This window comes from Chaetodon trifascialis, chromosome 21, assembly GCF_039877785.1.
Source record: "Chaetodon trifascialis isolate fChaTrf1 chromosome 21, fChaTrf1.hap1, whole genome shotgun sequence".
Lineage (NCBI taxonomy): Eukaryota > Metazoa > Chordata > Actinopteri > Chaetodontiformes > Chaetodontidae > Chaetodon > Chaetodon trifascialis.
The window spans coordinates 21,806,368-21,831,308 of NC_092076.1; the positions used below are offsets into that span (position 1 = coordinate 21,806,368).

At 41.2% G+C, this 24,941-nt stretch overlaps 1 pseudogene; it reads right to left on the bottom strand.

Moving 5' to 3' along the window:
* Positions 1–1,639: 1,639 nt before the first annotated feature.
* LOC139350065 (uncharacterized) lies at positions 1,640–24,361 on the bottom strand (annotated as a pseudogene).
* Between the last annotated feature and the right edge of the window lie 580 nt (positions 24,362–24,941).

Genomic DNA, 24,941 nt, shown 5'->3' on the forward strand with positions numbered 1-24,941 from the left:
GGATTATCTCAGTAAAGGAGAAGTGCTCACTAACACAGATTTAGACAGATTTGTGAACAATATTTGAGAGAAATCGATCTTTTGTGTATATAGAAAATGTTTTAGATCTTTAAGTTCAGCTCATGAAAAATGGGAGCAAAAACAAAAGTGCGTTTATATTTTTGTTCAGCATAGAAAGACAACCATTTACACTCACATTCCAGCCCAGTATGTCTAGGCAAAACGTTCAGATGAGATGAATACACATTGTTTAGTAACATTTTTTTCTAACTTAAACAAAAACTTTGTTGACCTGAGAATATATTGTAGAATGTAATTTTAAAAACTCTTTGAATGTAATAGAGGGTCCACACTACAAATGCCCTTTTCTGGTGAAATGGTTGTAAATTCACACCTTGGGGCAATTCAGGTTTTTCAGTTAACTTGACCTACATGCTTTAGGACTGTGGGTGGAAACCTATCCACAAAGAGAACATACAAACTCTACAGGAAACACATGAAGGCCTGAACTATAATGCCTATAATGCAATTAGTAATCTGGTGACATACTCTCATCATCCGTAAGATCTATAATTTCAAAGTAAGGAGCATTTAAATTGTTTGACGTACATTTAGACCAGGGATTTAGACCTAATTGCACAGCAATCAGTTTCATTAAGTAGTGGTTGTCCAATAGGTATATTTCTATTTTCTATAGGCTATATGTTGATCAAAAAACCCCAGTGGCCAGTCACCTTCAAATCTCCTCCCCATGCATACCACACAGTATTAGTCCATACCACATCTAACTGCATAAACATTGCTTTGTCCTGTTTTGATGAAATCAAAATTATCCCCTGCAATGTCTTTGCAGGGTTTAAAATCACCTTTCCATTTCTGTTACTGAACAGGGATTCTGGAGTGATCAGTCTTCACAGAGATCCACAACTCATAGCTCATCCTGTGTGTCAGTGGGCCTGTAATGGATCACGAGGCTCTGCAGCATTGTGCTGACATGGAGAAATTTCACTATACAGTGTATACACTTTCTGTGCTTTCACTGTCCTGTTTACACATCAAATGCCACAGACGAATTCCTACATAAAGCCCATACGAGCCAACAACAATATTTGAATTTCATGTGATCCCATAGGATATTTAGGATATTTCTTTTAATATGATCTTTAGTATTTATGTAAAAGAGTTATAGGCTTGGGGACTGATATGAACCATACTTGAATCATTATCCATGCAGACATTAAATAACTGCTTTTCACAACAATAACACCTGCTAAATATGCAAGACATGGATATGATAATGCCTACAGGCATTAAGGTTAAGGTCACAAACTCCACACTTTAAAACAAGACATGCCATTTCCAAAGGCTCTTCTGAAAAAACCTGCTACATACTCTACATACTCGGCTTGGTCAAAAAAGTCTGATTGCGCCTTTCAGTGCCTCTTCCTGAAATATTGGAAGAGAAGATAGATAAATGCTCTGCGATCTTCAAGTGCTTCTCATTGAGGTCCAGAGGCTCACATGGATGTCAATAGAAACTATATTTCTTCTGGGGGTTTCGACAGCCAAATCATGACCCTGATCAATGGGGCCATAATCCAGGGCCTGCAGCTGAGCAAATAAGATCTTTATGTGTGTGCTAAGGGATCCAGGTGTCCACCAAAACCTCCTCCAACACAGATGACAGAGGGATGGCCTGTCAGCAGGAAAAGCAGCAAAATAGTATAGACAGAGAAAGCTTGACAGACCAACAGAGAGTAAGCAACAGTGTGAAGTGAATGAGCATGCTGCTCAGATAAGAACAAATAAAATTCACATCATTTATATGGTGGCTGGATATTTCTGGGCTGAAATTACTCATTGTCATAGTTTCAAATAAAGATAGAAATATACAAAACAGATGTATAAAATAGACCAAATAATAATAAATGCAAAAGGAGCGGTTATGGCGCTGTGCTGAACACACGTGTTGGAGCTCCCGTGGAAAATTTTGAGATAAACTGACCAAACAGCTTGCATAGGACCATTGAATTTGTGCTGAAATTGAACAACCAGCCCTAATGCCTGCAAAAACAGCCAGCAAAAACTCAGAAATCTACTACTCTATAAACTGACCAAACAGCTTGCATGGGACCAGTGAATTTGTGCTGAAATTGAACAACCAGCCCTAATGCCTGCAAAAACAGCCAGCAAAAACTCAGAAATCATCTAAAGCAGACACTACGTGTGGTCTGGGAATGGTGGATGCTAATGCTAGCAATGGAAACTCAGGTGTGGTGGCTAGCTCGAGTCAAATCCTTAATGCCATTAATGCAATGAAAGGGGACTTTGTATCAGGGTTTGACGGCCTGTTTAACACTATTGAGGAAATACAGAGTGAACTAAAGGCAGTGTCAGTACGTGTCACTGAAGCGGAGGACAGAATTAACGGCAATCTAGATGATGTAGCATCATCATCAACACAGACCAGCACCATGAAAGCGGCTATTGAAGAGCTGGTCTCAAAAGTGGACAACTTGGAAAACCGAGCCCGCCGCTTGAATCTTCACCTGGTCAGTCTTCCAAAGAAGGATGAAGGGTCTGATATGCACGGAATCGGTGGAGCCGGCACTGGTGATGCTGAGGCAGGGGGTCGCTCTGGCGTGTGTCCCAGAGTGGTAATCATGAAGTTCCTAAAGTACATGGACAGGTCTCCGGTCATTAAGGCTGCCAGGAACAAAGGGGAAATACTCAGATACCCAATACCCAGACAGTCATGTTGTTCCCCGACTTTCTCTTTATCTGATATGACAGAGGAAAGTTTTCGACTCAGTGAAAAAAGAGCTGGCTTCCCTCTCTATCCCGACTCTGCCCTATGGGATAATTCATCCTGCTAAACTTCTGGTGATTGTGAAGGGGAGACGACACATCTTCGATAATGCAACAGGAGCGCAGGATTTTGTGCAAAGGTTGAAGGACTACAAATCAGACATCAGCTGCTATTAAAGCGTTTTTAAGAGGCCAGATGATAAGCTTCACAAGCTTTAAACACAAACAGTTTAGATTGGAGATGGAACAACAGGAAAAAAAGATAATGGATACTGAAACAAACTACTTTCCAAATCCTGCTCAACACTGATTTGTGGAACTTAATGAGCTAAGAGCTAAATATAATGTACTGTCTACAAATAAGGCAACTAAAAACTTGATGAAACTGAAGCAGTCCTATTATGAACAGGGTGAAAAAGCTAGTAAGCTCCTAACTTGGCATAATAAACAGATGGAAACTGAAAGGGCAATAAATACAATACAAACAGATGAAGGTTTGGTAACTAGTGACCCTAAAGTAATTATTAAGACTTTTTCAAACTTCTATGAAAATTTATACTGTTCGGATTACTCAACCTCAGCTTTGCAAAAACAAAAGGAACTTTTTGATTTATTAGACTGTATACCTCTCGCCTCACCCACAAAGCCCTTCGCATTGCGAGAGACCCCACCCACCCATCACACAGCCTCTTCAGCCTGCTGCCATCAGGGAGGAGACAGAGCCTGCGGGCCAGGACCAGCAGACTGCGTGCCAGCTTCGTCCACCAGGCTGTCAGGATGCTGAACTCTCTCCCTGCTCTGCCCCCCTTCCACACAAACACACAATCTGGACTATAATTATAACTTTTTTAAATATAATTATGCTTAATTATCCACATTATTGTAGTGCTCGTTCACAAACTTCTTGGATCTGCTCATCTGCCCATCCTGCCTTTTCCTCCACATCTCTCTCCACCTTTGGAGAAGCTCCCAGCGCATCTCCGCGTGCCGAGTGATTTGTGCCCAGAAAATTAATCATGAATAACAGAAGTTGTGCGTCGCGTTTTTCTAGCATTTTGAACTGCTAAACAGTTAAATGTTTAATACTCTGCCTGATTCGCGGAGCCACTCTGCTTTTCAGTTGGTGGGTTTCCTGTTTGTAGCGCATTTTAGATTTGCAGGTCGCTATTTGATGCGGCGACCAGCAATACGCAGTTTCTGTATGTGTGTGTACTGTATATTACTGGACAGAAATCATTTACAGTGCGCTGAAGAGGGAGGGATGGTAGGATGAAATGCCAATTTCAGCCTGTGATCTGTTAATGTCTGACTAAACAGCCTCATGGAAGTGATATTTTACAGTTCTACATATTTTAATCTAACGAAATTCGTTAAAACAAATCACTTGGTGCTTTCAAAGCCATGTCATTGAGCTGAAAGGTTCCAGATTTCGTTCGCCTTCACAGGCGGCTGCGGAGCGCAGCAGACGGCTCGCACTGCACACTGCGATGTTCAACATCACAGGCTTAATATACTGTAGTTAATTATCACTGATCTTTTTCATCACTGTCTGTGTGACTGTCTGTGTCCTCCTCTCTGTGTCTCTGTCTCTTTTTTCAGACTGTTCACGCAATGAATATAAACAGTAACTATTAAAAAAGTTATAGTCGCGGGAAGACATAGTACTCAGAAGCACACCAAGAATGCGTTTTTTTTTTTTACGTCAGGCGTTGTGCACGCGTGTTTGATATTAATATTGTGCCGCTGCACCTCAAATAAATGTTTTTTTGGGAAACGGAAATGTTCAACATGACTTCATCATGTTAGACCAGGCAGACAGGTTCTTACTACAACATCAACTCTCCCTCCGCAGCCAGCGAGCCTCATCCCCCGCCGGACACCTACATTCAATCATGAATAATCCTAATGGGCCAATCAGACCAATGAAAAAAAACAATGTTGTGGGGCATAAAGGGCCAATGGGCCGATGTAGATGGGCCAATCTGCTTGTTTTATTGACCAATCAGTTAACACATACACATGAAAATGGCCAATAAACAGTGAAATCAGTATCATGAGTATTTTCTCATGATGATGATGATGTATGATGATTTCTGTATCTATCTAATCCGTGGCATGCAATATTTCACCCCGATTTTGGATAAAGTATAAATCCAATTGTTTCATTGTTTCATATTTTGAAGTATTTCCACACAAAGCTGGTGGCAGACAGCTCGTTATGCACGTAAATAAATAAATATAAAGGTGACTAAATTGACATCAGACATTGAAAAGTTTGTGATCCTTCTCTAGGCTGTGATATTTTGTTGATTCTTCATAATTTCCGGAGTAAAAAATGCATTCTTGATGTGCTTCTGAGTACAAAGAAGATGCACGTGATTTAAAACGCTTCACACTTAGACATCAGAAGCAAACAAAGTTTTGCATCACAGAAGTTTACATTTCAGCTGTCGTGGCCAAATCTCTTGTTAACTTATTAAGCTCTTCCACACAGTGTGACATCTATTTTAATTATTAGAGAGCTGCTCTAATGGCCACTGATAGACAGTCCATCCTATTCTATAAACTGTTGGTGGTTTGTGAACTTCACTGCATTTGTGCATTTGAAGCGATTAACTCCAGGCACATTTCAGAGCTGAGTAAACCTGTAGTTTCACTGACACATCGCGCATCATCACCACAGGCGTCATGATGTTCTCCTGTCTGTCACTCTGTCAGGCATGTGTAGTGTCGAGCCGGCCGCGTTGTTGGCTGAAAAGTCATTATTTGCATTACAGTGTATCCTTTGTTCTAACTCAATGGATGGTCGCCAGCCAAACAGGCTCCCAGCCCCCGCTGTCCCACAGACTAGCTATGGCCAGTAAAATAGGTGGAGGGCTGAGGGGAGGGCATACCTCCAGTAATTAAAAATCAATTTGTGCCACAGATATTAATATTGTGTCGCTGGCTACTTTATAGACTTCACTAAATGTTTCCATTACACTTAATTACATTTATGGATAAGCCAACTTTCCCACCTCCCGCATGCATCCAAATGTATATTATCAATCCGACCAGGAAATCTTGCGATCGCAAAAATTAGCGCATATTCAACCAATACTAATATGACTGTCTACTGGCCGCTTCCTGGTCTATTTTTGCCGAGAGCCACGCGCCTGTTGCAGAAAACATAGACGAGCCCTGGAATCTCCAGATGACGTGCTCTGCTCCTGCAGCTCTGTCTCTGTTCCAGCGCATGTAAAGTAAAATTAGGTCATCATTTTTGTTGATAATTATCAAAAGCAAACTCTATGTAAACAGATGGAGCCTGTTTATTCTTGGAGTCACAGGCTGTTTTGTAAAGCTACATCACTTTTATGACTCAGGAATGATTTTGTAACTTTTTTTTTTCGAAGAAGATAACATGCAGCAAAGGGCTGAAAGAGGGAATCCAACCCGTAGCCGCTGCAGAGAATTTCATACATGGGGCGGACGCTCTACCAACTGCGCCAAATCTCCGCCACATGATTTCGTAACTTTGAGCTGATGCTTCGTATTCTCAACTTAAAACTTGTTTTTTTTTAAGATGGGACCTGAATCTGGTTCTGTAATGTGAAGTATGCTTATTATCATATAGGAAGTGATTATATACAACTTTTTTACATGAGTTTGTTTTTTTTGATCGCAACAACCACAAAAAATTCATACAGTATATTGTAAGAGAAAAACTTAGGAATTTTCTGTTTGCAAATCGAAAATATGCATTAAAACAAGCTGATGGAAACACACATTTAAGACTTTGTGCGAGAAATATTTTTCTAAGTTGATCTAAATAATCAACGTAAAATAGTTGAGTAACTGTGACTGCCTAACTACAAATAAGCCTACTAAAGCAGATGAATGTAGTGGAGTAAAAATCTTTGCCCCTGAGATGTGTTCCTGTGAGGGACACGCCATCTCCTGGTGACACCCTGCAATTGATTGAAGAGGCGTGTTTATAGTGGATTCTGGGCACACCCCCAAGAGGAGGGGGGGGGGACTGGTAGCTGGCTGGCAGCCGGCTGGGAACCGGCTGGGAGCTGGATGGCCTCTGGCTTGGAGGGGAATTTCGAGGCTGCTGCATCTGTAACTACACTGTAAGAAATTTCACTGTAAAATTACAGTAAATTATTGGTTAATAATTGCATTACTTTCACAGAAATTAGCTGTAAATATTTTCACAACAATTTACTGTAAGTATTCCACAGTAATTTACAATAAAACAACAACACATTACCGTAAATTCATGGTTGCCATGCCCAAGGAATTACCGCGATATAGAAGTAATTAGCTGTGGACTTACTGTAAACTAATGTGAATTACTGTAAAAGTAATGCAATCATTAACCAGTAATTTACTGTAAATTTACAGTTTAATTAACAGCTTAATATATTGTAAAATCCATTTGTTAATTGTAATTTTACTGCACCCTCTAGCTTTATGCTCAAAAAAGAAAACAGAACAAAATGATGATTTGTTTTCACTTTTTAATCAAGCTTACGATAAGTGCAAAGTGCAATATTAAATTTAACAGGAAATTTCAAAGGCAGTTTCCTGGGCAAACATGCTGCCAACATATTCAGAACAAACTGTAAGCATACAAGTACCTTTATAAAACGTATAAAATGTGCAACAGCAAAAATGTGTAACACTAAAAATGTAAACAGTAAAACCACTCACAGGAAATATAGATTTTTTTGGCTCTTACATAAAATCAAAATGGCTGTAAATGGAATTGAGGGGTCATGACAAAAGGGACACCCTTTACAAGCAGCTTTAAAAATTAACGATTTAAAATGTGCAACAGCAAAACTGTATAACAGTACAACCACTACAATTCAGGCATGTTTTAAAGGGATAGTTCAACATTTTGGCAAACTGGCACATTGCCATAACCCCTATAGTCATAGTCAGTAGGTCCATTACCTTTCATTGTCGGTACAAGCTATTTTTAGATAAGTGTAGCAGAGACGTGAGCTGCTCAGAGCTCCGCTGCGGAGGTTAATGGGATTTCTTGGTTTCCCTTATCAAACTCATTAAATACACAATCCAACAACAAGCTATGAGATAATAACGGAATGTTACGAGACGGAGTTGTTCTCACAGCTCTGGTCCACTGATCTAAAAATAGGTTGTATCGACAATTAAAGGTAACAAACCTACTGCTATGACTGTAGGCATTATGGCAATGGGCCAATTTGCCAAAATGGAATCCACAGGTCAAAAGAGGGACACTCACAAGTTGTTAAAAAAAAAAAAAAAAACATTCTACCTTCTACAACCTTCTACATTGCCTACCACTCGAAATCTACCAGTTTGCGCATTGTTGCTTACATGTGCGTTGATCCCTCCACGGTTCCTCTTTGTCTTTGAACCAGTTTCTGGATTGATACCAAGGAAGCATCTGTAAATCAACAATAAAGTATTAATATCAGGTGATCTTTTAATGGGGACAAAAGTGTCCTTTGCAAGTTCTATTTTCTTTATATCTTTGCAGTGGTTATGTTTTTAGCCATGATATTTGGCAAAGGTGTGTATTTTTTTTTACTTATTTTGGAATTTCAAAGACAAACCCTATACTTTTCTACACTGTGTTACAAAAATAGTCACACTCTTCCTGTTAAGGGACAAAAGTGTCCTCTTCCAAAATGCCATAAAAATATCATACATTAATATTTTTTTCTGATTATTTTCATAAATCTTTGAATCAACTCCAGTCCTAATCACAACTACCAAATATTCAATTATTTTCACAAATACACAAACACAAAATTTTAAATATTTTCAATATTTCAAATGCAAAGTGCATTTTTCTTGGGGGGATTATTACAGGCTAGGATATGTCAATGATCAGTAGCAACACTGATTTTGATGGATTTTTGGAGTGTCAGTTTTTTTTTTGAAAAAAAAAAACCCCTCACTCTTACTATTGGGGGACGAATGTGTTCTCTTCAAAAACGGCATAAAATATTATATATTAATATTTTTTTCCGATTTTTTTCAGAAATCTTTGAATCAACTTCAGTCCTAATCATAACTACCAAATATTCATTTGATCAAAAAGATTTTTATTTTTGAGTGAAAAAGGGTGTCAACTAAGGATCCAATAAAATGCTAATTTTGAAATTACTATACTGTACCTCTGAATAAACTCCAAAGTGCAGGAACTGTCTTCAAGGTACTGAAGATTCAGATTGTAGAAGCTGGCAAAAAGCGCAGCCAACCTGCTCACGATGTTGCCGTGTGGTCCCATCACTCGACAACATCCACGCCCTTGGCTTCATCAGGTCACCTGAAATAAGCAGATGTGTGCTGTCATAAAGATGTGGAATGCTGAATGTGTCATTGAGATGATTAGCAACATTCAATGCTCAAAGAAAAATTATCAGAAAAGATAAGAATCAGAAGAGATGGAGATAAGATACAAAATTTAGCAAAAAAATTTTCAAAACATCAGTCAGCCAGTTACAGTAAGTAAACATATGTAATGAATTTATAATCATTTATAAAATATTCACAGTTTTCACATTTTTCCTACAAATTTAAAGTTAAAATCAAAACAACAGTACCTTGTACAATCAAGCAGGGGGTGCTTGGCAGTTCCTGTGTCCTTTGTACATCAGCGGCAGTGGCACATAAGATCACTGTATCATACATCCGTTGCAGCAAAATTTGTGCTTACTTGCAATCACTACATGCTTATTTTTTTAACAACTTACATCATTCTCAAGCATGATGGAGGTTTTGGGCTTTTTGAAGTATGCAGGCCATGAACAACAAAGACAGTACCATCATTTGGTTCTGCCAGGAACTCAGCCGTCATCCCAAAATTGAAGAAATCCTGGCTGATTACGAGCCAGAGACATCAGACAAGGCTGTGTGTGTCCTTCTACTCCATATAGCATATGGCCTCGTGCATTTTAACAAAGATGGAGACATCTGTCAGTAGGCCGAAGTGGGTGTAAAGGCCTTTCTGTGAAAACAGAAAAGGCCACTCCTTCTGAATGTCTGCAACCGCTGGTCCAGGGACACTGTTAAGGGATTGGCGTTGGATAACATATGTCTTCTCCATCAGAGCTTCTGCTGTCTCTTCCCCGCCCATTCCTTTCTCTGAGCAGATGTTAGACAGTTGGTTTTTGATTTCATTCAAGCTCTCCGTAGTTTCTCCAGATGGGAGTTCTGTGGGACTCTACCTCACACAGCCGTACTGATCCACAGGGCCTCTTGCCATCAGTCTGCCCCCCTCTACCACTGCAGTGCGCTGTTGTTTTTCTTGGCGATGCCGCGCAAGGGTATTTTTTCTGTTTTTGTATTCCGCTTTTGCTTTTCCCGTGCAATGCTCCGGGCGATGCTGTGACATATTGCTCTTGTTGGGTTGAGATCATGCTCAAACATCTAGTCAACAACTGCCCTCACCATGTCTTTCCTGTCCCCTGGTGATGGTCTTGCTTGATTTGACAATGCTTTTTGAATTGCTGCTGGCATCCTGTCCCATCTGACCTGAAAGTCTATATACCATGGCCTGCCAGCCAGTGGAGATGAAGGCAAAGAGGGGCTTGAATTTGAACTTCTTGCCGAACTCAAGGATGGAGGATCAGGAGTACTTATGAGAGGTGAGGAGGGGACAGCAGCATATTCGATTTCAACTAGTGGAAGTGCTAGAAGTGAGAGGAAAAGAAAATATCAATAAGTAAATGGGAGACATGAGAAAAATATATTGCTGAAAAAAGTGTCAATTAATAAAATAGTTACATTCTGCAATTTTTTTCTATTTTACTGATATCATAGGCCAAATATTCATCATGACCCACTCATGCTCTAATGAAAATAGAACATTTTCAAAAGCTTCACACTCTTATTTGAAATTGGTGGTGCATTTGGTCAACTTTCGTAGAGAAGTGTCTAAATGTGTATTTACCTTCATTGGTAACCTCTTCAGTACGGTGCCCCCTGTACAGGGGGCAACCTGGGATGTGTGCGCCGTCGATGATTGAAGGTCACACTCACGAGCAACAATCCTAACTTGTAGCATACCAGAATAAGGGGAGAAACTCAGCTAAAAGCCTCTACCAAGCATTGCCACCAAAACGAAACCTAATTCATACTGCAATAAATTATATGGGCATATAAGGAAAACACGAAAACAGCGTACGTCCAGTTTAGAGCATCTGCTGTGTTCACAACTTTATACAAACCACAAAAGCCTGATATCATATGAAAGCAGAGAGTCTGACGATCACGACAATGTCTGCCTCCTCACTGTGCGACCAAAACTCGCGAGCCAGCAGCCAAAGAGTAGCAGAATAATATTTCTCAAAAGCATACAGTATGTTTTACCTTTGCTGTTTTATGGTCAAAAGTTATATTCCAGATCGAAAAAACGCTGCTACAGTCAGACGACCCTGCTAAGCAGGCCGAGGTGTTATATTACTGTTTTATTTGTATTTCGTCCTTTCATGAGGGTAAAAACAAGGAAAAGAAACAGAGAAGATTGGTAGAGAGCCTTCAGAGAGATAACGGTACTCCACTCAGATGAGCGCCTGTGGGAAAACCTCCATAAAACTGCTCAGGTTCATTATTTTGGCATGTACTTTTGCACAATTACTCATCAGATATGACTTTACTAATTCGTAGAAGAATTTGGCCTTCATCACATGATTTAAAGGTGGTTTTTACTCAAAATAATGTTTTGTTTTTTTTAATTAATAATTTCTACTGTGTTCAAGATTACTTTACTCTGACATAGTAACATATATTTTGATTCTGACACTTCTGTAGTAATCTCACAGGTCTTAGCTTTCTTTGAGACCAAGATTATTCATACAGCCCTTGTAGTTGTGAAGATATACGCTATTTATTTTGGGTAGGTCATTTGGGAGAAGACAGACAAAATAAGTCTGGTACTGGCCTGGTAAGAGGCCATTCAGCAACTTACGGAACTGGATTGGTCGAAGGCATCTCACCAGATCATTCTCTTGAAGTAAAACAAGGTCTGCTCTACTCTCAACACCAAGCTCTTCCAACACCTCCAGCAGGGATGTAAGAGTTTGAGCAGACAGGCCAGGTAGATGTGTTGAGATTGCTTCCTCTATGTCTTCACGATTCTTGTTCTTTAAGACAGGAGAGAGTGACAGACAAATTAATTACAGCAATGTACAGTCTTCAATTAATGGAGCTTTATTTATAATAACAGTGGGGGCCCTAAGAGTGCCACCACTAAGACGAACAATTCCCATCTTAGTTTGTTTCCAGTTGCAATACCTCTGTTCATTAATCAAGGGTAAAAGTCATCTCCATCCATCCATTTGCTATGCCGCTTATCCCTTTCGGGGTCACAGGGGGGCAGGAGCCTATCTCGGCTGTCAACGGGCGAGAGGCGGGGTACACCCTGGACCGGTCGCCAGCCGATCGCAGGGCACATACACACACCATTCACACTCACACTCACACCTAGGGGCAATTTAGAGTCACCCATCAACCTAATGAGCATGTTTTTGGTCTGTGGGAGGAAGCCGGAGTGCCCGGAGAGAACCCACGGGAAGAACATGCAAACTTCACACAGAAAGGCCCGACCCGGGAATCGAACCTGCGACCTTCTTGCTGTGAGGCACACGCACTACCTGCTGCCCCCACCGTGCAGCCGTAAAAGTCATCTCAATAAATTAAAATTAATAGGCCAATTTAACAATTTTCAACTGTACTATGAAAATAGAAATTAAACCATACATTTGTTCCACTCCCATGACTTTTAGACCCTAAACACACTGTGTGTCACACTGGCTTTGGCTCCAATTGTAAGACAGACACTTACACAGAACTACAGCTCAACAAAATATACTTTATATTTCTATTTGGATGGCGGCTAAATGCATTCCAAAAATGTTGAGGTACAAGTCATATTAAATAAACAGCAACTTTGTGGTAAGTTATGAATACAACAGAATAATGTAGTTTGATACTCCACCAAATGCCTCATCAAATTATACACCATACACCTTTTTTCTCGCAACTTAAAGTTATTTTTTACCTCACCAGCCTGCAGCCTCCAGTATTGAGGTGTCCTGTCTGCTTTCGTCACCTGCCTGTTTATACTGCCTCTGAAAAAGAATGGTGAAGAGCAATTAGTGACAGGTCAAACACTCTGTAAGCTTGAAGAGGATAGTAGTCAAGCAAATCATCATGCTTGATGCACACATAATGCTCTTGGGCTTTGCCTAACTCAGAGTAGATTCCCATGTCTCTCAACTTTACATAGGTGTGTTTCTCTGTCACAAAGTGCACACAGTCATGGCAAATAATGACTAGGTTTATTTCCCCAGCATAAAGTTCATCATCACTGCTCCCAAGCAAAACAAACATTCCTTTTTTGTAAAGAGTACCTTTAACTGTGACACTGTTACAGGCCATGGCAGACTGTGATTCGAACTCGTAACCGGCAACTAATGACCTGATCTTGTCATTGTAATCATGTACATAAAACTCTGTACCCTTCTCTACTTGTATAAGTGCAGGAAAAAGGTTGCCTGCACTCAAATAGGCTTGCAGAAGTTGGTGTCTCTCGGCCAGAGTTTGGCAAATACTTTTGAAGTTCTGTAATTTTCTGGCACATTGCTTGAAAAATGTGTGTTTGCTTTCAAACCTGAGAGTCCACAGGCGAATAAGTGGGCCAAAGTGTATGATCAGCTCTGGATAGTGGCACAAATAATGGTGCTTAGGCTTCAGGGAATGACCAGGGAAGTGCTTTTTCCTGTGGAATATGTAGTCTTCAATGATGACTTTCAGATAGGCTACTTGGCTTGCTGTAATTGCTGGTGCACAGACAAGTTCCACTATCTCCCTCAACTGCAAAATAAGCTGCCAAACCTCATTGTTACAAGGATCCTTGATCCTGTCTCCCACCAAGAGAGGTAGTAGTCTTAGCAGGCACCAGTTTTGAACTGCGTGACCACTTAATCTCTCACTTCCAGGGAGGACATCTGCTGGTTTGTCAAAGCCATCATTTCCTTGGTATTTGAATTGGTTCTTGCACCGATTTAATTGCAAGTAAAATGCTTCTCCTTGACTAATTCACTGATGAACAATGCAAGGTCATAAGAGACAATACCCTCGAACAAGTCATGGCCTAAGCATGGTGGAAGGCCAGGTTGACAGACATGGAAATGAGCCAACTTTGTTCATCCCAAAGTATTTAAAGTCCTGCTCCCTACATAGCAGGACGAGTTGCATTTGATTTAAACTGGATCTGTTGTGAGGCAAAATGTCAGTCAGAGTTCAGTACACAGCCAACACTTTGTGTGTTTTTTTTCCCCGAGCCAAGCGGATTGACCACTTCAAATGCATCTTGGTACAGTATCACACCGACTGAGGATGGCTCACTTTTCAACAGAAGATTACTTTTAACTACCTCTCCATCCCTAACATCCTGATAGACATTAACTGTGGAGGGTTGAATGCACGTTGCGGCATACAATTGTTCTGCATGTGAAGTTTTCAATTTTACATTCAAATAAAAAGTAAAGTGCAATAAGAAGCTGTGAAGTTTTTTCTCTTACATTGTAATCACAGAAAAATCAATGATTATGTTCTTCATTCACAAAGGACATTTTATTTTTGCTTTCTGTGCATGTAGCCAGGTTCAAACAGAGATTTTGTGAAACCTACAATCAGTGAGTTCTATTAACATGTTTTTCTAAACAAAAGTGCCTTTAATTGTATGTAATCGTATGACTGATCATGTCTTAATTAACTTAGTTTTTTAAAATTGTTTTTTAAAATGTGAAAACAATACAAACTAAATAGTCATTTCTTTGTAAAATACTGTGAAGGTAATTTTAAAAACCAGTTCATGCTGTATTTTTCATGAACAGTACAAAACCGTAAATTGAGTGACAGTAAAAGGATATTAATTTTACAGTAACATAATGGCAACCCTGCTGCCAGTTGTTTACTGTTTTTTTTACAGGAAAATTTCTAACAGTGTAGGCAGTCTGCCACTAAATAGTAAGACCCAATGATGCAGACCCGGAGACAGGACTTATGAAAACAAAAACGCAGTTTATTAACAAAAGGCAAACCAAAAGCGCGCTCAACAAGTGGACAGGAATAACTAAGAATGCACTCAAAAGGAGTGGATAAACAAAAGGAGCTCCAACGAGGCGAGTATAGCAAACAAGGCATGCGTGGAAGTGACGGGTAGGCACTGAAACAAAAGAAAAGAGCACACTATCAGTGGCTGGAACAAAACAGTGGAATTCTCGAGAGGAGAGGAAGACAAAGATACGTAGTACTTACAACCAATAGACCAGACACCGTCATGGGAGGAATGAGGAATAATCCAGCAACAGGTAGGTAATGATGGGACACATGATTCGAGGGGTCAGAGTGTCTGTCGAGTAAAAGTGGGCGTGACAAATGAAGCCCTGATTCAAGGCTTGTATTGTTCTTGTGGAAATCACGTGACCGATGACAAACGAGGCCTCAGTTTGTGTGGGTGACGTAACTGAGTATTCCGAGTATCGTTTCCGTATAAAGCGCGTTCGAAACGCAAGCGTCTTTGTGGGTGTGTCGGTGTTTATGGTAGTGTGGTGGTAGTGTTTCAGCGTGTCAGTAGCGAGTTCAGTAGATTATATGAATAGACTATTAGCGAGTGAAGTAGGTTATATAGCTAGATCAGTACTGGTGTCATCATAACGATTATTATTAGTCATAGTATTTTTATTAGTATTATCTGCAGTAAATTCTGCCAGTGGCACAACCCCAGCTCAGGTAGTATGGTGTAAGACTGCTGTCAAAAAGATGTGTCCATAATTTAAGTTTCGTATTTGTAAAGTTAACAATTTGTGTATCACAAAAGTTGTTTTACACAAAATTCTGCTGTCATATACGTGAGGCTGTGAAATTGGGTTCGGGTTACGAGTGTTTTTATATGAGTATGATTTTAAAAGCTGTGAGTGCAAAGTCTTGAGAATACGACTCATTTTTCTACGACTACGAAATCTTAACTGTGGAAATGAATGACGTCACTGAGGTCACAGTCAAGTCGCAGGGGAAAGTAATCGATCGCCGATTCCTCCAACTGCGCATGCGTATGCCCCAGAGGCAAACATGCAGGGCAACGCCACCATCCCTGAAGAGACTTTACAGGTAATGTCAATAATAACGTGCATAGCTATTATTGATTTCATAAAATCGAACCATTTTAAACAATATACATTTCTTGGGCTCACATACTTATTGCTTTAGCTTGCAAGTTAAAGATATTTACATGCCGATGAAGCTAGCTTAGTGCTATCGATACTGTGTGCTAGACTGTGTGCTCGAAAATTATGAGGACAGTGCATTTTTTAGGGGCAACGTTATATGTTTCATAGCTGTTTAGTGCTAACTAATTAGCACTGGCCCACTTCAAATCCCAGTAACAATAGCACTAAACTAGCTTCATTGGCATGCAAATATCTTTATCTTGCAAGCTAAAGCAATAAGTGTGTGAGTTCAAGAAATGTATATTGTATAAAATGGTTCAATTTTATGAAATAAATAATGGCTATGCACGTTATTATTGACGTTACCTGTGCAGGGCTCTCAAGTTTTGAACTGAGTTCAGAGTGAGATTTGGCAGCGGCAGTGAGGGTTGGGGTCTGATCTGATAAATGACACATAAATTGGTAAAAATAAAAATACTTATTCAATTCAGCATTTCTTAGTGCAAGTGTGTGTGTAACCCCCGCCCTTCCTCATCCTGCTCAGTGCATTAAAAAAACCCACAAAGCGGCTGCCGCTCCGGTTCCCAGGCAGGAGACTGCTCTGATCATTTACTTCAAAGAGCGGCTCTAAGAGCCGCTTCGTCCGCAACCGGCACATCACCACTTCCTCTACCTGTTCCACTGTTTTATAAAATAGTGGCGCAACTTGGTGGGCGTTATCCTGGTAATTTCTCTGTGTGAGAAGATATGGCATGTGAGCATGTGAATGGGTTGAAGTGCGTGTGTCTCACGCCCAATGGGTGAGACTTTAGAGCTTTGCCAGTGAAGTCTCTCCAGGGATGGTGGCGTTGCCCTGCATGTTTGCGTCTGGGGCATGCGCATGCGCAGTTGGAGGAATCGCTGATCAATTACTTTCCCCTGCGACTTGACTGTGACCTCAGTAACTTTTCGAGTCGTACCTGTAAACTTGAATTCATATGCACAGTTAAGACTTCGTAGTCGTAGAAAAATGAGTCATATTCTCAAGACTTTGTACTCACAGCTTTTAGACTCATACTAATATAAAAACACTCGTAACCCGAACCCAGTTTCACAGACTCACGTGTATGACAGCGGAATTTTGTGTAAAACAACTTTTATGACACACAAATTGTTAACTTTACAAATACGAACATTAAATTATGGACACGTCTTTTTGACAGCGATCTTAAGGCTCACTGCTTAAATACTCAGCCAAATCAAGAAGTGTGCTCACAGGTGAGTCCAGCGGGAGGCAGAGCTGGCTGAGGTAAGGGGATGCCCAGCCACGGCAACAGGGGTGAACAGACAGACAACTGAGGCTGTGGTTGTGTCCCAATTCAGGGGCTGCATCCTTCGGAGGACCCTTCCTACGCGGCCCACAGAGGACGTGGAGGCTCCTCAGTGGGCCGCATCAACCATCAGTAAATGGGACGGTCTAGCCTTCGGAGCATTTCCTGATTGCGTCACATCATAACTTTTTCCCTCCTAACCCGGGAAAAATACACGTACGGGGGCAAAAATTTAACAGACGACAAACGACACAGCAAAACATAACCGACAGACGATGGAAACATAACAGACAGACGACAGACCACAATGGAGCCAGAGGTTTTGCAACACCGGCGGCTCGTTTATCTCCGGCTGGGAGAGCACCGTGAGGAGGTAACATTAACTGGCTATTTTAACCCATATTAATGTTCATGCATTACCCGTTAATAAACGATACCGTTTAGTGACAAATGCTTGCCATATAAACTATGGACTGACATATATGTCATTTAACCATGAGTCTTGATACAGATGTAGCGGCCTCGAAATTCCCCTAATTTCATGCTGGGGCCCTGGCGGGTCCGTGACCGGTCCCTGCTCTGCAGTAGGCGGGTTCGTGACTGTAATGAGATCCCCCGCGATGATCGGCGCGGGGCCAACTCGTAACGCCCCTAAGCTCCATTTGCGGAAACTACCTGCACTCGCTCGATCAGTCCACCAGGAGGAGCAGTCATTATTACCGTGTCAGCTTTGCTGAGTCGTTCATTAGATCTGCACATAGACTCCACTGCTGTAAGAAAAACTGCTTGTCTAGTAGAGCACCCTGTGCAGTTTTTTAAATATAATTATGCTTAATCATCCACATTATTGTAGTGCTCGTTCACAAACTTCTTGGATCTGCTCATCTGCCCATCCTGCCTTTTCCTCCACATCTCTCTCCACCTTTGGAGAGGCTCCCAGCGCATCTCCGCGTGCCGAGTGATTTGTGCCCAGAAAATTAATCATGAATAACAGAAGTTGTGCGTCGCGTTTTTCTAGCATTCTGAACTGCTAAACAGTTAAATGTTTAATACTCTGCCTGATTCGTGGAGCCACTCTGCTTTTCAGTTGGTGGGTTTCCTGTTTGTAGCGCATTTTAAATTTGCGGGTCGCTATTTGATGCGGTGACCAGCAATACGCAGAGTCCTGTATGTGTGTGTACTGTATATTACTGGACAGAAATCATTTACAGTGTGCTGAAGAGGGAGGGACGGGAGGATGAAATGCCAATTTCAGCCTGTGATCTGTTAATGTCTGACTGAACAGCCTCATGGAAGTGATATTTTACAGTTCTACATATTTTAATCTAACGAAATTCGTTAAAACAAGTCACTTGGTGCTTTCAAAGCCATGTCATTGAGCTGAAAGGTTCCAGATTTCGTTCGCACTGCGCACTGCGATGTTTAACATCATAGGCTTAATATACTGTAGTTAATTATCACTGATCTTTTTCATCACTCTGTCTGTGTGACTGTCTGTGTCCTCCTCTCTGTGTCTCTTTTTTCAGACTGTTCACGCAATGAATATAAACAGTAACTATTAAAAAAAAGTTATAGTCGCGGGTAAACATGGTACTCAGAAGCACACCAAGAATGCATTTTTTACGTCAGGCGTTGTGCACGTGTGTTTGATATTAATATTGTGCCGCTGCACCTCAAATAAATGTTTTTTTGGGAAACGGAAATGTTCAACATGACTTCATCATGTTAGACCAGGCAGACAGGTTCTTACTACAACATCAACTCTCCCTCCGCAGCCAGCGAGCCTCATCCCCCGCACGGACACCTACATTCAATCATGAATAATCCTAATGGGCCAATCGGACCCATGAAAAAAACAATGTTGTGGGGCATAAAGGGCCAATGGGCCGATGGAGATGGGCCAATCTACTTGTTTTTATTGGCCAATCAGTTAACACACACACATGAAAACGGCCAATAAACAGTGAAATCAGTATCATGAGTATTTCTCAGATGATGATTTCTGTATCTATCTAATCCGTGGCATGCAATATTTCACCCCGATTTTGGATAAAGTATAAATCCAATTGTTTCATTGTTTCAGCTGTCGTGGCCAAATCTCTTGTTAACTTATTAAGCTCTTCCGCACAGTGTGACATCTATTTTAATTATTAGAGAGCTGCTCTAATGGCCACTGATAGACAGTCCATTCTATTCTATAAACTGTTGGTGGTTTGTGAACTTCACTGCATTTGTGCATTTGAAGCGATTAACTCCAGGCACATTTCAGAGCTGAGTAAACCTGTAGTTTCACTGACACATCGCGCATCATCACCACAGGCGTCATGATGTTCTCCTGTCTGTCACTCTGTCAGGCATGTGTAGTGTCGAGCCGGCCGCGTTGTTGGCTGAAAAGTCATTATTTGCATTACAGTGTATCCTTTGTTCTAACTCAATGGATGGTCGCCAGCCAAACAGGCTCCCAGCCCCCGCTGTCCCACAGACTAGCTATGGCCAGTAAAATAGGTGGAGGGCTGAGGGGAGCGCGTACCTCCAGTAATTAAAAATCAATTTGTGCCACAGATATTAATATTGTGTCGCTGGCTACTTTATAGACTTCACTAAATGTTTCCATTACACTTAATTACATTTATGGATAAGCCAACTTTCCCACCTCCCTCATGCATCAAAATGTATATTATCAGTCCGACCAGGAAATCTTGCGATCGCAAAAATTAGCGCATATTCAACCAATACTAATATGACTGTCTACTGGCCGCTTCCTGGTCTATTTTTGCTGAGAGCCACGCGCCTGTTGCGGAAAACATAGGCGAGCCCTGGAATCTCCAGATGACGCGCTCTGCTCCTGCAGCTCTGTCTCTGTTCCAGCGCATGTGAAGTAAAATTAGGTCATCATTTTTGTTGATAATTATCAAAAGCAAACTCTATGTAAACAGATGGAGCCTGTTTATTCTTGCAGTCACGGGCTGTTTTGTAAAGCTACTTCACTTTTATGACTCAGGAATGATTTTGTAACTTTTTTTTTTTTCGAAGAAGATAATATGCAGCAAAGGGCTGAAAGACGGAATCGAACCCGTAGCCACTGCAGAGAATTTCATACATGGGGCGGACGCTCTACCAACTGCGCCAAATCTCCACCCCATGATTTCGTAATTTTGAGCTGATGCTTCTCATTCTCAAGTTAAAACTGTTTGTTTTTGTTTTTTTTAAGATGGGAACTGAATCTTTTCGACTGGTTCTGTAAGTATGGTTATTATCATATAGGAAGTGATTATATACAACTTTTTTACACAAGATTTTTTGATCGCAACAATCACAAAAAAATTCATACAGTATATTGTAAGAGAAAAACTTAGGAATTTCCTGTTTGCAAATCGAAAATATGCATTAAAACAGGCTGATGGAAACACACATTTATGACTTTTTTAAGACTTTGTGCAAGAAATATTTTTCTAAGTTGATTTAAATAATCAAAGTAAAACAGTTGAGTAACTGTGACTGCCTAACTACAAATAAGCCTACTAAAGTAGATGAATGTAGTGGAGTAAAAATCTTTGCCCTTGAGATGTGTTCCTGTGAGGGACATGCCATCTCCTGGTGACACCCTGCAATTGAATGAAGAGGCGTGTTTATAGTGGATTCTGGGCACACCCCCAAGAGGAGGGGGGGACTGGTAGCTGGCTGGCAGCCGGCTGGGAGCCGGCTGGAAGTTGGATGGCCTCTGGCTTGGAGGGGAATTTCGAGGCTGCTGCATCTGTACTTCTGTATGCTGTAATTTTAATGCTATGTTTTCAAGATCTGAAAAGTGCTTGAATTGAATAGTTAAATGTGTGTGAACCCTGTAAATAACCCTGACTTATTGTAAATAAGAAATGGAACAGATAATGTGATGAGGTTATAAGATTTTAATTTAGAACACAATATTTTTAATTAACAATTTAAATCTAACAACACAGAGCGTAATCAAACAGAAAAAAAAACATCAGCACCTGTCAATCATTTTTTGTCAATCCCATTTTCTGCAGGATTGTTCTAAACATTAGTGAAGCATGACAAAAGGTAAACACACAAGATCACATTATCACATATATGTACAGATTCACAAAAAGTGACATCAGGACAGACATAAAATTCCCACCCCTACCCAAAAACAGCATTCATTTGATGTGATCCAAAGATTATCTTTGTTTCCTTTATGTAACTTTCACAACTATAACACTCTATAACACTCTTTGTCATGAAAAATGAAAAACAGTGCAGCCAGTTTTATTTGTTATAGTATACCGCTCTCCTGGTCCTTACTCTGAATTTATAGCTGAGTTCTCAAAGTAATTATTGTAGGTGACTTTAATGTACATGTCGACATTGATAATGACAGCCTTAGCACTGCGTTTATCTCAGTATTAGACTCAGTTGGCTTCCATCAGAATGTACATGAACCGACTCACTGTTTTAACCACACCCTCAACCTTGTTCTGACATATGGCATAGAAATCGAAGACTTCATAGTCTCCTCACAGAATCTCTTTTATCGGACCATCATTTAATAACTTTTGAATTCATATTACCAGACTACCAGCCAGTAGGCAAAAATTCATATACCAGATTCCTGTCTGATAGTGCTGTTGCTAAATTTAAGGATATGATCCCATCAGTATTTAATTCAATGCTATGTCTCAATACAACAAAGGATTCCTATGCTAACGTTAGTCCCTCCCAGATTGACTACCTGGTTGATCGTGGTTGAGGTTCATTGCATATGACCCTTGACTCTGTTGCTCCCCTAAAAACGAAGAAAATTAAACAGAGGAGGTTAGCTCCATGGTATACTCCTCAAACCCTCAAATTAAAGCAAACTTCAAGGAAAATAGAAAGGAAATGGCGTTCTACAAATTTGGAAGAATTCCAGTTCGCCTGGCTAGACAGTCTTAAAATATACAAGAAAGCCCTCCGCAGTGCCAGGGCAGCCTATTACTCTGCACTAATAGAGGAAAATAAGAACAATCCCAGGTTTCTCTTCAGCACTGTAGCCAGCCTGACAGAGAGACATAATTATGTTGAACCATGTATTCCTTTACCTTCCCGTAGGCCCACCACCCGCAGGAAGGATCAGAAGGGGCCGGTGCTATGTGATAGCAGTCGTGGGCGGGGGACCCGATGACCCAAACCCTGGACAACGACTCTGGCTATGGGGACATGGAATGTCATCCTGTTCACGAGTGAGGGAAGGATGGAACGTGAGATTGACAGGTGGATCGGTGCAGCGGCTGCAGTAATGCGGTCGCTGTACCGGTCTGTCGTGGTGAAGAAGGAGCTGAGCCGAAAGGCGAAGCTCTCGATTTACCGGTCAATCTACGTTCCTACCCTCACCTATGGTCATGAACTTTGGGTCATGACCGAAAGAACAAGGTCCCGGATACAAGCGGCTGAAATGAATTTCCTCCGCAGGGTGGCGGGGCGCTCCCTTAGAGATAGGGTGAGGAGTTCTGTCACCCGGGAGGAGCTCAGAGTAGAGTCGCTGCTCCTCCGCATCGAGAGGAGTCAGCTGAGGTGGCTCAGGCATCTCTATCGGATGCCCCCTGGACGCCTCCCTAGGGAGGTGTTCCAGGCATGTCCCACCGGGAGGAGGCCCCGGGGAAGACCCAGGACACGCTGGGGTGACTATGTCACTCGGCTGGCCTGGAAACGCCTCGGGATCCCCCCCAGAAGAGCTGGAGGAAGTGTCCAAGGAGAGGGAAGTCTGGGCGTCCTTGCTCAGACTGTTCCCCCCGCAACCCGGCCCCGGATAAGCGGAAGAGAATGGATGGATGGATGGATGGATGTATTCCTTTAGCTCTGAACAGCAATGACTTCATGAGCTTCTTTAATGATAAAATTCTAACTATTAGAGACAGAATTCATCAGCTCTTGCCATCAACAGGTACTGTTTTGACTTCAAACACAGAAACCGTAGAAACTGTTACTCAGTCTGTCGCAGTTTTAGACTGTTTTACTCCTGTCGACCTTCACCAACTAATTTCAACAGGCTACGTACCACAGTCCTTTAAAGTAGCTGTGATAAAACCGCTACTTAAAAAGCCTACTCTTGATCCAGGGGTTTTAGCCAACTATAGACCGATATCCAACCTTCCCTTTCTCTCAAACTCAACTCTTGAGAAAGCAGTTGCCAATCAGCTGTGTGACTTTCTAAACAATTATAGTTTATTTTAGGATTTCCAGTCAGGATTTAGAGTACATCATAGCACTGAGACAGCAAAGTTACAAATGACCTTCTAATTGCATCTGATAAAGGATTTGTCTCTGTACTAGTCTTATTGGATCTTAGTGCTGCATTTGACACCACTGACCATGACATCCTATTGCAGACACTGGAACACTTCATTGGCATTAAGGGAACTGCGCTAAGCTGGTTTAAATCCTACTTGTCAGATTGCTCTCAGTTTGTATGCGTTAATGACGACTCCTCTGTGCTCACTAAAGTCAGCTATGGAGTTCCACAGGGTTCTGTGCTTGGACCAATTCTATTCACCTTATATATGCTTCCTTGAGGTAAGATTATCAGGAAGCACTCAATAAATTTTCATTGCTATGCAGATGATACCCAGCTATATCTATCAATGAAGCCGGAAGAAACCAGTCAGTTAACTAGACTACAAGCATGTCTTCATGACATAAAGACCTGGATGACCTGCAATTTTCTGATGCTAAACTCAGACAAAACTGAAGTTGTAGTAGTAGGCCCTAAACATCTTAGAAAGTCACTTTCTGATGACATAGCAGTTATGGATGGCATTGCGCTGGCCTCCAGCACCACTGTAAAGAATCTGGGAGTTATCTTTGACCAGGACATGTCCTTTCACTTCCATGTAAAACAAATTTCAAGGACTGCCTTTTTTCACCTACGTAATATTGCAAAAATCAGGCATATTTTGTCTTAAAATGATGAAGTAAAACTAGTCCATGCTTTCCTAACTTCCAGGCTGGATTATTGCAATTCCTTACTATCAGGCTGCCCAAATTCATTGCTGAATATTCTCCAGTTGCTCCAGAACGCTGCAGCAGGTGTTCTGACAAAAACCAGGAAGAGGGAAGAGAGATCATATTTCTCCAATACTCGCCACTTTGCACTGGCTCCCTGTAAAGTTTAGAATAGAATTTAAAATTCTCCTCCTTACTTACAAAGCCATAAATGGCCAGGCACCTTCTTATCTTAAAGAGCTCATAGTACCTTATTGCCCCACTCGAACATTGCGTTCCCAGAATGCAGGTCTACTTATGGTTCCTAAAGTCTCAAAAAGCAGAACAGGAGTCAGAGTATTTAGCTATCAAGCTCCTCTCCTGTGGAACCATCTTCCAGTCTTTGTCCAGGAGGCAGACACTGTCTCTACATTTAAGAGTAGGCTTAAAACTTTCCTTTTTGATAAAGCTTATAGTTAGGGCTGGCTCAAGCTTGTCCTGGACCAGCCCCTAGTTATGCTGTTATAGGATTAAACTGTCGGGGGACCTCCAAAGATACACTGAGCTCCTCTGTCCTTCTGTCCCTCTCCATCTGCACGCTTTCATGTCCTACCATGGCATGTTACTAAATTAGCTCCTTCCCCGG